General features: G+C 36.0%; 1 protein-coding gene across 4 annotated transcripts in view; it reads left to right on the top strand.

Annotated features, from left to right (window-relative positions):
• ATRNL1 (attractin like 1) overlaps positions 1 to 15299 on the top strand; it is a 490952-nt gene that overhangs the window by 339102 nt on the left and 136551 nt on the right. The window lies entirely within an intron of this gene.

Here is a 15299-nt window from a genome sequence, read left to right as displayed (position 1 = left end):
ACAGAGAAGTCCTGGCTCATGGCTTTTGAGCAATATACTATTTATAAAAAAATAATAATACAATTAACTTCAACTTTAAAGTGAGCAGATTATATGCAGTCAACATCCATGACAAGGGGCTTTGCCTTCATTAACAGAAGAGCTAGGTGAAATGATAGTTACTTTAATTTTACTGGAAGTATTGCATTTCTCTTTCTTTAAATTTGCCTTTACACATTGTCTCCCATAGCCGTTCAAAGCTAATGAAAGAGAACAAATGATTATATACAGTGGAGATCAACAAAAAAATTAGTCATTTGGCTGGCCACAGAATAAAAAATATTGACCTGTTACTGGAGTCCTCATTTGCTTCTTTTTCTGATGACAGCCACTGTATTAGTACTCTAGCTTTTCAAAATAAAGAGATTCTGATAATGTTTTTTTATGCTAGCTTTACACATATTTACATGACTATTTTTTTATTTATAAAGGTTTGAATGAGGAAGGCCTTTGTGGATAGTTATTTGTCCTTTATTGTTCTGTTTTCTTCCAAATTTCTCTGTTTTACACAAATTACTCAAGAGAGTCTGCAAATCTTTCCGTATAAACACTGATTGCCCCACAAAATGTATGGTATAGGGACACATTGCCCAAGTTACTGCCATTTAAGTTCTTTACACAACAAGATGTGAATGTGAACAAGATGTGAATCAAATGCTAGCATTTCCACCTTCTCTTTAGCTTACTCCTCCTTAATGCAGGGGCCATCACTCACACCTTCCTCATGATAGAGTTCATCCACATTCCCAAAGTGAAGGCAGATAATCTTTTTCTCCAAGTCAGGGTTTTAAAGGAAAAAAAAAAAAAAGGCATAATATATGCCAAAATAAAAAAGCACTCAATTTGATTGTATCACTTTTGCCTAGCACTACTCTATGTAGCAGTCTTTGATAAGCATACATTCACTGTTTTTACTTCTGTGACTAAAAGAGTTGGTGGAAATTAGAAGATTCTTGTTTCTTGCTTGCATATAAAAACAAAGCCGCTTCTCCATCCCTGGAAGCAGAGAGTTCTGATGTAACAACCTTCATTTGTTTTGTTACTGCAGCAGCTTTGGGCTTGCTAAAAATCTGTAGGATAGTGTTAGAAAGTGGGATCATCCTGGAAGAAATTTGCTGATGGTAGGATACAGAATGGAAAAACTAAGATTCCGAACCACTGGCTCTGATATAATCAGCAGGCAGATCAAAAACTTGAAGAATAAATTGGAGAATAGCAGCAGTATGCTGAGCTGTTATGAAAAGCCACGGACCCCAAATAAATGTTTCACAGGATAATGTCAGAGGCAAGTATCATGTCACGTTTAAGAACACATTCCAGTTGGCTTCTCTGCATCATAAGTAAGGGCTAGATTATAAATTATTATATTTTTTAAAAAATGGTACAGTATAAAAACTGGTGAGTAGATTTTTTTATTCGTCCCATGTATTATATTTGTCTTCTATTGAACACTTCCAGGGAAAAAAGGACTACCTTGTCTTATGTATTTGCATGGGAAGAGTTCTGTGCTTGTGCTAGCTGCTGGCTCATATCTGTAGTAATAAGTTAATACCTGAAATCTTTGTTCTTCAGCTAGATTGCTTTACACCCTTTTTGGCTTCACTTTTTATGTGCTATTTTAATAAGAGATTTCTACCCGTACTACAATATTTATTGTAGTTTTAATTTCTCTCAGCATTCTATTAAAATCCACATAATTTTTGCTCTAAGGCTAAGAAGAATAAATTATCTAAAATGTTATTTTCTTGGGAGAGTTTTTGCTCCATGTGTCTGTATGTCTGTAAGTACCGAGCAATATTTACTGCTGTGGTATGCCCCATGTGTGAGTCCTGGGAAGAGCTTCTTATTCTAGAACTTGTCTGTATATTTGCACTGTATTTATTTGCTATATGAGCAATGTCCACAAGGAGAAAAAGATTATTATGAGTTTCTTTTTTTTTTTTTTTTCCTCACAGTAGGAGAGGAACAGTAGGAGAGAAGAGGATCGGTAAATTTTAGCTTTTCTCTTCTTGCTAGTCCAACTGTTTTTATATTGCCAACTAAATCTCATGTGTTTTTTTGGTTTGTTTGTCTTTCTGAGTGTACTGCTAGCACAGTCCAACAGGTAGTTCCCAAGTAGGTTCAGCCATAGGATGCTATTCTTTCTGTCCCTATTCCTAAAGAGAAGGAAGAGCTGGTGAACCAACCAAATACAGCCCAAATAGCTTTCCAGTCCCCACCCTGCACAGCTCCTTGTTTCTCTTCTGCCTCTGCATTTTGCCCATTAGGGAGGAAGGAAGAGGTGTGAAGGAGTGCAGAGAAGGACATCTCTAATGCCCATTCTTGGCTACCAAAACGTGACAAACTGGAGGAAACAGGGCAAAGAAAGCTTGCCCTGAGCAGGCTGTGCTGCTTCTGAAGGGAAAAGCAAAACTAGAAGAGAGTGGCAGAGAGAAGAGGGGAAGGGAAAGGGCCTCCCAGCAGAAAATTTATTCACATGAAATGTAAGGAGGAAGGGACAGCACAGCTGTCTGAGGGTAAAGCTGGATGGCTCCTGCCCTAACAGAGCTCACTGCCCTGCACCCAGCGCTGCGGAACAGGGCCCTGGCCCCAGCCTCAACTGGGCAAACTTCCCACTTGCATTTATTTTATAAGGGTGATGATCTGAAAGCCTTATCACCCTGTATGAATTCCGTTACATACAATATGAACACATTTTTGAACAGCTACAAGAGGGCTGGACAGCTGAGAAAGAATCTAGTAAACATTTTCCATTCACTTTTTTTATTATTATTATTATTGATTGCATTTGTTTTGCACAAAAGTCATGTGGTTATAACCTCTTTCTTGGTAGCACTCCCCAGTAACGTCATGGTAACACTTCATAATAAGGAAACGGACAGCCTTGTATAAATCATTATGTGTTGGGTTTTCTGGCAACAATAATAGGTGCCTAATTCTTCTATTTCTCTACCTCCCTTGATCTTAAATATTTCTAAGTATTTTAACTGTGTATTTGTTTCTTTTGGACAGTTAATGATTTTTTTTTTTTTTTTAATTCAGAATGAAATAATCACATAACATACACAGATATTTTCTGTTTTAATGTTAAAATGGAAATAATAACAAGCCACAAGGAACTATACAACAGAACTGACTTAAATCCCCAAAGTCAACATGATCAGAGACAAGGGTGAAATGTCAGACCTGGCCTAACCCTCTTCATTACGCCTTGTTTTTACAGTGCTCTGACAACAGTGGGTGATCTTAAACATCATAATTGAATAATTATGATTCACGATGTTTTGCCTCAGGGCATACTTTCAGCTTTTCCTGATGTCATAAATAATGTTCCATTTCATTTGGCATTAAGAAACATAGCAGCCAGGCTCTGTATTATGCACTAGCTGTTTCAGAGTTGCAGCACACAACTGCCTCCTGTATCAAGTAAAGAAAAAAAAAAAAAAAAAAAAAAAAAAAGGGAGGTCTCCAAAAACACTTGTATGAAGGGCAGGAGACTTTTAAGTACCCTATGTGGTTCACATCTGCAAACTTTTGAACTTTTGCTTCAAAGCTTCGTATGTTTTTAACAGAAATGGTGATATGTCCACAAGTAATGACCAGTTGTTTGAGGTGTTTTTGTCAACTTGGCATGCAAGTTGACTTGTTAAAGCTAAAAATTGGATCATTCATTAGAAGCTGTATGTAAACATTAAAAAACAACATTGTGGATTCATCTGTTTATATATACTGTACCATTGCTGATGACTTTTCTTTTAAACAAATAAAAGTACTTTGAAAAATGCAGCTGACACAACAGAATGTATGGCACACAGAAAGATTTTGCATAAAGGTTTCGTTTTTGAAAGGTGAATGTAATTTATGTCCAGGTTAAGTGGCATTAGATCTCCTTTTCACATAGAGTTAACTGTGAGTCCAGCCACTGTTGTTGCTTCATCACAATAATAAATGACGTGCTCAGGGAGTGCTAGATCTCATCACATCACAGCGTGATTCTTCTGCACTGAAGCAAGTTTGCCAGTGGCAGCTGAGGTGACATGAAATGAGTTTGCTTCTGGAGAAGAAGTGCCCCAGGAGACGAAAATATGAGAGCTGCTTGTGTAGCTGAATCACAGCTGCTGATCTGCAGTTTGTATGAAGAAGGGCCAAAACATTGTCTGGAGGTACAAGACTAGCAAAAGATCGTGGATAAAATTCAGTAGTCTATCCTCTTAGCTATGTCTCATTCCAAACAGTTCAGTATTGTTTATTTTATAGCACACGTCATGCTGTGATGTATGTTAGGATTAGAAACATATCTGAATGACTCTGAAATATGAACGGAGCATATAAAATCCTAGGTGTGATGGCAGTGTTCCCTGTGCTAAATGTTTCTTATTGTTTGCTACAGGGGCTAAACAGTGGAGAATATTTTCCTTTTCAAAAAAAAAAAAATCACCTAATCTAAATGATCTAAATGTCAACTTTGTATGAGAAGAGAGATATTTTAGGAAAAAATTTCTAATGAGCAAATGGGATGTTGAATTACTTTGTTTTGGGTCAGGTGAGCATTGACTCTGAAATGGTGCAATACCTTCTGAGAGTTGTAATTCCCAGTAGCGTGAAGTGCAGTTCTCTGTTCTCCATGTCCAGCTTCAAACCCGGGTTCCATCCAGGCACAGCCTCTTCCTCAGGTTCAGATGCCACAGTGCTGTACATTGTAGAGCAAACGTGACCGATTACCTCCATCCGAAAGAATTCATTTATATCACACACTAGTTGTCTGGAAAATTGGACTTTGCTACCTAGTGTCATGCACCACATGGAAACGTGTTATGTGGTTTAGCTCTAGCTTTCTTCCATCTCTGCTCTCATTGTGTATTGCTGAGTGGCTAGACACTTTTTCCAGAAGAGGAAACTGTCTTATAGGTATCTTCCCTTGTCTAGCAGGCTGTAGCCAACATAATGCTTCAGCTGACTTTCCAGCTGCATTACAATGCCCTGTTCACTCACCAGTGAAAACCTAATATGTGTTGGCATTTAGTAATAAGTTGTTTGCCTTCATTCCATGTACGCCTTTGACTTACAAAAAAATATCACATTAAACATGTTCAATACTTAACTCAGTGTTTGAAGCAACCCATTTTATACTCTGAGGAAAAAACAAAACAAAACAAAAAAAAACAAACAACAACAACAACAACAAAAAAACAGATCTGAAAAATTATTAGAAAAAACATCATTTATCGTTAATTGAGCACTAGAAAGAATGGTTATATTTTATTGATAAAATGCAAAATTCCATCTTTCTTCTTACATTGGTGACATAGGAATTAAAGGTCTGAGAAAAATAAACATATTTTTACAGCTTGTACTGAGCATCTTCCTTGTTTCTGCTTTTCATATTTCTAGTGTATATGATCCTGGTTTAGCATATCTTGGGCCTTGTCATTCTGAGTAAAACAAACTCTTACTGTCAGTGTAGTTCACATTATATGTATCAGGTTTCATTTTCTGAAAATTGGGGGGGACATTACTAAAGAAGGGCCTGATCTGTAACTGGTAGTATGCAGGGAATTAAAGAAACAAACAAATGAACAATAAAATGAAATAAATAAAAGACAGTCTTAGCTGCAGTAAACCTTGATTCACTGAGTACAAATGAAGAGAGGACTAAGTAGCTGAAGTGTATTATCTGAATCTCTACTCCTGCATCAGTGAGTTCCAATGATTTTATTTTATTTTTTCCCTAGACTAATTCAGATATAAACATCATTCATTTTCAAGTTGAGCATTAAATCATGCACTCTGTGCTTTTGGAATAAAAAAAGCCATCACTTTTTAAAGTCAAGCTGTATTTTTTAAATCTCTGCTGGATCGTACATATACTTATTTTCAGAAATACTGGGTACTCAACAGGTCAGTGGGACCTATTTTGTTTTCAGCATAGAAAGAGAAACTACATTTTAAGATAATACATTTTAAGGTATATATTAGAAATTTTTGCCTTTCTCAGATAAAAGCATGAGGATTCTGGTACTATCTTACATAATACAGAAAAACAGATATAATCTCAAGTTGTTTTAATTCATATAGTCAGACTGTATCCAAAGTGTTGATATGGTAAATGGAAGATTACATTTATGAGATGTGAGTTGTTTCACTTTCAAAGAAAATAAGTTAATCTGCAACAATTTATTTATTTATATTCATCATTATTATTTAGTTTTGTTGGAGCACCTTTTGCTGCACTTGCATTTAAAAAGTCATGTTTAAAAATCATTGGCATCTTTTGCCTTTAAAGCTGCAGAGAATTAGGTCAAAATTTTCCTTCATCAAAGACAGAAATTCAGAAATGATGTTTGCCCGTAGGATAGGAGTGTATGCATGTTAGTGTAAAGGCCAGTGAAATATAACTGCAAGCAAATCTTTACTGTTGAAATCACAGGATTCATTCATTAAAATTGAAATGGAAGAGAAACAACATGCTGAAGAATTATAAAGCAAGACAAATATTCTAATACTTTTCCAGTATTATTAGTTTATCTTTTCTAAGAAAGCTGTAGCTTTACCACAAATGGTTTATAGGTACAAGGGTATGCCTACACGAAACTGAATTTGCTAACGCTGTATTTGCCCACCTTTTGTGTTAGAACATTGCCAAAAGTAAGTTAAACAGACGTTTTGGGGTGCTTATATACGTCATAATTCATATTTCAGCTATGTATTCATAGCTTGTTAATGAAATAAACTGTGGGGATAATATAATTCTTTTCATTATGAACAATTATAAGTTTGGGAAAAAAAAAAAAAAAAGGTAATCAATTGCCAAATATAACAATATTGTTTTTAGGACCTCTTTGGAGCTACCTATCCAGGTGTTGTGACTGACCCTCAAAAATGGCCATAAAGGACATTATATAACTACAGTAACCCATGGCTACATTCTTAATCTACTACTGGTGATCCCAATAATCCACTGAGTATGGCTATTCAGTCTTCCTCTGTCTATAATGAAGGAATCTGTCTCTGCTCCAAGATTTTCCTGTTACTCTTTACTGATAGAATATTAATGTTGCCTATAAAAAAGCATAACTGATGCTAGTCTTTAAGACCCATAATCCAATAATGTCAAGCTGCCTGCATTGATTTCTGATCTCTGATTCCAGATTGGGCTTTCAAAATTAGTATTCCACACTGCACTCTTCCTATAGTTGTGGCATAAGGAATAGTTGTACTGTGCAACCAAAGCAAGATTTCCTCATGGTAGAGAAGCTGCTAAAAATCTGTATTATGTGATTCAATATTACCTATGAGCAGAGTACTCAATTCTGAATCTGAATAGTTTGTTTTGAGCACTGAAAAATGCTGGACGCCATTGGAAAAAGAGCTCTTCTTTGCAGGGATCCTGCAAAGTAGACCTTATCCAGAAGATTTTTCTGTAGTACCTTTAATGACTTGTGTACTCCACCTCTATGTCTGTGTGGCAGGGAAGGATCAGAGAATCCTTCCTGATTACACCCCTCCAGTGTTCTTATACAATGCATAATTGTGATCACTCAGCTCACCATCACAAAGAAAAGTCAGATCTCCGCTTCATGGGCAGGAGTGACCTCCTCCTCTGCAGTGCTACCTATCATTTGCCATATTGAAACTGTGAAATCTAATGTGAGTGGTCCTTTCATATATACAAAGATAGAAAGTTTTTTAGTCCCCATTTATCCCCAAGAGAGAATGTAAATGTATCCTGAATTCATGTGTTTGTAAAACACTCCTACTTAAATAACAATATTTAATGTGAGTGAAAATAACATTTTCCATGTTCATAATCAAGCAACCACAACATATACTAGGTTATTACAGCTCCATATAAGAAACAAAACCAAAACACCTTATGTTGGAAAATTTAAGCATTATACTCTAGCATACTTCCCTCAACTCCAAATGAGTTAGGAAAATTAATTAGCCAAATCATGGTTGACATGCTTTGTTTTAGAAGCCCCTAGGGTGAGTCCTTGCTTTGCCTGCACTGTGATAAATACAGGTCTATTGAAAAGAACCACTGAGATGTATGGCACCTTTGACTCATAGATCATATCTATGTTTTCTTTTGTCTCCCAATTAAGGATGTTGTTGTTTTTTTTCTTGGTAAATAAATTTCAATTAATGAAATTCCAGCTGTCTCATATATTATAATGGTGTAAACTTGAAAACATTTAGCAGATGCCCATATAAAATCCATTAACACATAGCAGGTTCCCTGGCATTTAAAACCAATATGTCTCCAGCTGGAACAAATAATGGAAAACAAGTCCACGTTCTTGAAAAATTTATGGCGCTTTCTAATGCAGGTAAAAGATTCCGATACAGAAGGTACATTTTTTGGAAGAATAAAAAATGTCCTGTTTTCAGATTTGCAAGAGTAAAGTCAGGAGTATATTTTGTTGTATTCGTTTTTTCTTTATACAGGCCATATAAGATTGCATATTAAAAGAAGGAGCAAACTAAGATTCCAGGTAAAAGATGATACTGTTTCTAAGCTTTACCAGTCTTGAAATCACTCAAGAGTCTTTAAAAATTGGCAGTCAGGAACTCTGATAATTCTCCGTAAGCATTTTAATCTGATACAATTATTAAAACAACTTTAAGACTGCCATTGACATCTTATTAGTAGTTCACTGCTTGAAGTCTTTACTGGTAAAGTCAAGCTTGGGGAGAAAGTACAGGAATGGGAAAGGGAAAGATGACCTTGACTTGCATAAAGCTTGCAATATTTCATTTGGAAAGAAATTGTATTAGAAGAAAGCAGGTACAAGAGAGATGCACATAATGCAGAAACTGTGATGGAAGAGGATGGAAATGCAGTTTTGGAAGTCTGCTCGTTCAGATATAATCATTGCAATTTGGAAATTTTTAATTGCCTATTTTCATCTGTCAATATTTTTTTTTTTTAAAAAAAGGAGATGAGGGAAATTGGATGCTGTGCAGAAAACAGTCTTTTTGTTCTTTTGGATTCTTTCTTAGTATTTATTGTGGTAGAAACATTAAGGATGGCATTTCATCCTTCTTGTGTGAGTTCTCCACTATGTAGAGGGCCAGCAAAAGGCCCGTTTTCCATGTGAATCCATCTAGACTGCAATTTAAATGATGCACAGTGCTTATGACATCCATAGAGATGAATTCTTAATATTAAAATATTTTGTAAAGTGATATCTGTGTGAGGTTCTTCAATGCTTTTCTATGTTTTGCTGTGATTTAAGTTACTGCACTGTCAGTGTCTTCAAATAACCATGGCAAATTCAAATTTAAAGTCTGTCAGTTGGAAGGCAAATTCTAACAATTTACTGATAGTGATTTTCCTTTAAAATAGCTAACCTATGTCCTTACCACATACAGTTACAATGGCAATCCAGTAGTGCCTCATCTATTTTAAGGATTTAACTGCAAAGGTAAATCAGTGTGTAATGTTGAGGGATACAGAACAGTGCCTGTGGGAAGGCGGTGACTGCAGTACTGCTAAAAAGATGTTTAGCACATTGCTTCTTTAAATCAGGAAGAGGGTTATCAGATCAAACCAAATGAAGGAAACTAAACGTGGCTGGAGATTTTGACCCAGCTGAAGCTGCTGCTGGAAACGCATATCATTCTTGCAAAGAACTGCTGTGCTTCCCTTTGACAGTGTCATTGCCACAGTCCTGTACTTGGCTGTCCTCTCTGTTGTAAATTAGAATAGATGAAAGCTGTCGAGCCAAGCTAGTGATGGAGGCTAATTTGATGTGATATAATTGATGAACTCTAAATCGTCTCACTTCTCTCTCTTGAAACAGTCTGACTGGAGCTCAAAATGCCAGAGCACTTTGATTTACATTCTCTGTCACTTTTATATTGAATGTCTGTGTGGTACCAGTGAGGTGAACTCCTTTACAGTATTTTTTCTAATCCATAGAGTATTTACACGCAGATTGATGCAACCCCTTCTAGGAATGCTACCAGAAACTCTGATTTCTGTTTTTGCAGCTGCAGTGTGCACAACATTACTATCAAAATAATGAGAATAGCAACTTGACGTTTGGTGCTACAGATGTTGCCAGGATGGTTTCTTGCAATTAGTGTTGTGCATCTTATTCCAGAACTGAATTTTAGATTGAACGATTAGGTTATTTAGTACTCATAAGCCCAAATTTCTTAAATTCTGATGTTTAAATATTTTAGGAGGTTAGACAGGTTTTAGTCCCTTCAATAGCTGTAGCTCACTAGGTTACAGTTCAACTCTTAAAATAATTCTCCATTAAGGTATTGCAAACTTCAGGCTTCCTTATCTCAGCAGTTTCCTTTTACTGATACTTCCCTGTTCCAGATAGTTGAACTCCAAGTAAACTGTCTTGATTTCTTGGTTTCTTTCAAAGGTAAGAGATGGTTAATTGCCCTGCTCTCTTAGTTCTGTAGCCAAAGTGGATCAAAGTGGAGCTTTGTGATCAATTAATTGTTCAAGTACTTTTGAGCAACCACCATTAAAAGGTGCAACATCTCACATCTGCTAAATCTGTTGTCTCAAATGAAAAAAACAGCATGAATGAAGGAGAGCTGCTTTAGTTCACATTATTACTCTGATCAGATAGCAGAACTGCATCTGTTTCAAAGCCGTTCACTCCTCTGCACAAAATGAGTTGGCTATGGCCACATGCCATTCCCACTAGCAGCGTGTGCCAAATTCTTGCTGACCTGAAAGTACTAGGTATGGTGAGCAAATCTGTGAACTTTGGAATATTTTTTTGGACAAGTACACAAATTTCAGATCAGTATCCTAGTTTTACATCAGTTAGCTAAAAGCCTTCTCTCTGAAAATGCCAGATGGATGGGATTTCTTGTGATGATTTTCTGTATGCTCAGAGCAGCCAGACTGCCTGGTCCTGTATGTAACTTCAAAGTATGCTTTTACAAATGATTTGTGATTTGGTTGATGTGAAAAACTGTGGTTTTAGAGCTACTCTTGGATGGGACAGTTGCAATAAAAAGGCTATCATTGCCAGGATGAGTCTCATTTTTTTAATTAAGAGGGAGGCCATTAACCTGGTGCCTACTGCAACTGAAAGTACAAAAAAAAAAAAAAAAAAAAAAAAAAAAAAGTACAGCTTTTGTAAGAATTGTCTAGAAGAGCTTTGCTCCCCAAACAGAGTAGCACAGGCCAAGTGTGGCATGCCCGCTCAGCTTGCGATGGCAAGGCTGTACAGCTCCTTTCACTGAGGATTCATTTACATCTGGTCATTTCTATCCTGATACAGGCAGGGCTACTGGTAAATCCACCTCTTTTTGGTTCCCTTTGTAAGACCGTGAAATTAATGCCTTTTTTATTATTATTATTTTTATTTTTTATTTAGTACTTTAAGAACTAAAGTTGGAAAGCATTTAAAAGCATCAATCAGTCACAGTACGTCACCAGTTTACCTTCCTTAATGGTAATGTCCCCAGTAAGATATAAATTACAGTTATCCCTTTCCAGCCTTCTTGGGTCTCACTTGTCCTAGCTTTAGGCACTGGAATGGGTTCCAGTGGTGGTGGTGGAGTCACTGTTCCTGGGGGTGTTTAAGTAAAGGTTGGACGTGGTACTTAGGGACATGGTTTAGCAGGTAATATTGGTGGTAGGTGGACAATTGGACCAGATGATCTTGGAGGTCATTTCCAAACTTAATGATTCCATGATTCTATGAAATTTATTCGAAAACATTAAGAGCATTGGCTAGTGTGCTGATCTGAGACTGTAAGGGTCTGCTATGAGACTTTAGATTGGACAAGTGAGACTCAGTATAGCATTACTTCTACAAGGCTTTTGACGATGTTTCACGTAACTCTCATAAACAACCTGAAGAAGCGTGTTCAGGCCAAAATTATTGACATTTGGATCTTGATGTAAACTGTATTCTTAGGATGGCTAGTTGTAAGTTTTCCAGTGTGAAAAGGGAAAGATGTATCGAGTGGGGTTGTGCTGTGATCAGATTCTGGTGTTTAAGTAATGGACCATGGCTATTGCATATGTAGCTGTACATATTGCATATGTATTTGAAGTAAGAGAGTCCGCAAAACATTCTGTCTTGCAGGACAAAATTACAACCTGTATAGAAGAAGATGAGAGAATGTGAAATAATTGTCTGGAAAGTTACAATTTCACAATGTTGTAGTTGGTAAATACAAGATTCTGCTCTGAAGAAGCATCTGCAGAAAAAAATGGTGGGGGGAAATGGGCAACAAGCTTGGTAAGAATATTCAGGAAATGAGGTAGAATTATGGATCAGAAGTGAAATGTAAGTCTTTGCAAAGATACTGGCATAATACTATCAGCAAAAAGATCTGTAAGGCTGGAGAAATGACCTATGTATTATGCTGTGCAAGCTTTGGGGCTCCACTTTCTAATGAGGGTGTCATGCAGTTGGAGAGTGCAGAAGGGAGCACTGAAACTGGAAGCAAACATGGTGAAATAATACTTGTATACCCATGTTTGTTTGAAGTTGAGAAGGCTGAAGGGAAACTTCAAATTTATAAAGAGCTCCTGGAGAGGAGAAAAAAGTAATTTATTTTTTTTTTTCCTCAGATTTAGACAGGACAAGAAGCACTTAACTTAAATGTCAGCATGGAGATTTAACTTAAATTTTAGAAAAGACTTTTCTGGCCTGTGGGGCTGTCAGGCACTCTAGAGCCCTGGAATGACTGGGAAACCTCCATCACTGGGGCCTTTCTAAGAAACTTGTGTATCTGCCAGAAAGATCATAATCACTCTGCAACCTGCCTTTGTGTAGAACTAATGCACAGAGGTGAACAAAGTGATCTCATGTGGTACAACTTACACAGTTTCTTTTATTAGACTGTGTTTAATATTTTTAAATCAATCTGAGTTACTGCTATAGGAACAGACTAAAATTTTTTCAGAGTTGGGAATTTAAGTTTGACTTCTGTTGTCTAAAGTAAGTCTAAACTAAAGCAGTTTTTAATGTGACAATAATGGTACCTTATTTTGATACCATTTGATACCATTCATGATACTTCATTTTGAAAGTAGTAGTTTAATAATGTGGATGGGATGCACTGATTTTTTTTTTTTTTAAATGTAGGGTAGTTTAATTCTGTGTCTATTCTACTTATAAACATGGCACTTTATACATAAGTACTACACTATCACAGTTAATAATTCTTTAGAATACATTTTCAAAAACATTTATTTATGTGATGCATTGTAAATGAAAGAGTTCCAAAGAGTAGTTTGCATAATATGATACTCAAATCTCACTTTCATATTCTGAAATAATTAATTTTAACACATATTTTAATATATTCATTTATAAATAACTGTCCTTGGGCAAATACAGTGGAATGTCTTATGTGGAAACATTTTAACATATATAATTAGTGGCTCTGTTTCTCTTTTTTCTTTGTACACAGAATTAGTTTGCAGAATATTTATTTTTAGAAACTTTCTGTTAATTGAAAATGGATCTTCTAGCTAACAGCAAAATAACAGTTTTCTGAAAGGATTTTCTAAACCCACTTGATTAAGAAAAAGAGTGCAGTGCTGGGTTAGCAAGGCCTACAAAAAGACTTAAGTCTTGAGGAACATTTATAATGATTATTGTTACAGAGCTATGGAAATGCACAACATGAATTCCTAGTGATCTAAATGAGATAATAGGATTAGGTCTTGTATAGCACTTCTTAAATTTGAAAGTAGTAAATTGTGGTGTAGAATTGAATTTAGAGCTTATTATTGATTCTTCACACCAGAAAAAATCTTCCTATGCAAAATTAATCCTTAGGGAAAATATCTGAAGGATTGATCAGAACTTCATTGTAACATGAGCTTTCTGTCATAAATTGTCTGCAAATAAGCATAAACCAGTGTGTCATTTCCACTGTAATACCCAGCTTTTTATACTCAGTCATTTAGAGATGGGAATTCTATTCCAGAACTATTCTATTCTATTCCTAAACCTGAAGTCACATCAGATTCACATTTTGCTCTTTGCTTACTAATGTGCAATACATAAAATGTCTGTTCCTTGGATCTAGCAACAAAATGACCTTTTCAGGGCTCATCTTTTTTTCTCATTTTTGATTTGTTCAAGGGAAATTACAGACGACTGGTATTTGGTTTCCAAAAGGGATACATAAAAACTTGACCTTTTGGAACTGTTATTTTTTGGGATGTGTACACTGTATTTTAAGTATGTCTTAGCTGTTGTTTGCTGGACTATGTCTAGTTTAAATAACCCTTCATTTCATTCAGTGCAAAGCTAGGACAAAAAGTATAACTCCTCTCATATTTTTTTTTCCCATGACAGACTTTGCACACACCTGAAAGCACTTTTTCTTCAGGCAATTTTAGAAGAAAGTGGCATGGAATAGCCTCTGATATCTTAGGATCGTTGTCTCATTGCCTACCTGAACGCTCCCATGTCAGAGCACTTTCCACTTAACAGACTGGGAAATAAGGCACAGGGAAGGCAAGTTACCTGTGTTATTTAGGAAGTTCATGATGGAGAGAGTGAGTGAATTGGATTGTAAGATTGTCACAAGTGTGAAAATTCCTGCTGCTTCCTTCCCTATGGTGGCTTTTGTCCAGCTTCTTAACGTCACCGTATCTCCTGCAATAATGGAATAGTGAGCTTAGTTCTCTTCAAAAGTGACAACATAGTTTAATGACTGGGACACACCATTCCAGTGAAATTGGATGATTTGGAAATTAACCAAGTAGGTTATTCAACACATAAATAAGAAATTCCTCTCCTTTCCAGCTATGTAAATAACTCATTTAATTTAAGAGATTTGTAACACCGATAGTTACAATGAGAAAAGTTACAGAGAAGACAATCTTTGTGCAAATTAAAGCAAATAATCAGAGCTACAATGAATTATGTACAGTTCAGTTTGAAAATGAGAATTTAGGATTTTCAAAGGGAAATAAATTCGGTTTCTAACTAATATATGTGTGGTCCAGACAGATCTGTACCCACTCAAACCCACTTAAGCTACTTCTATTGATTAGATATGGCAATAAAAAAAAATAAAAATCAAGAATATGTATGAATGACTAAATTATATGGCTTAGAGAAAATGTCAATTTTTGCAGGACTGTCCACTTATATATAATTACATATATATTTGTTTTTACCCCTGAAGTTTGTCAAACGCAATGTGGTCATAAATTAGTCAATGCATCTGTCATTGATGTTTTGACATTTTTTTCTCATTCCAAACACTTTTTCTTGAAATGCCATCTAACACAGGGCATTGTT

This window comes from Aythya marila (assembly GCF_965140915.1).
Source record: "Aythya marila genome assembly, chromosome: 7".
NCBI classification, from domain to species: Eukaryota; Metazoa; Chordata; class Aves; order Anseriformes; family Anatidae; genus Aythya; species Aythya marila.
The sequence above is the reverse complement of the archived record's forward strand: the minus strand, read 5'-3'. Positions and strand labels throughout refer to the sequence as shown.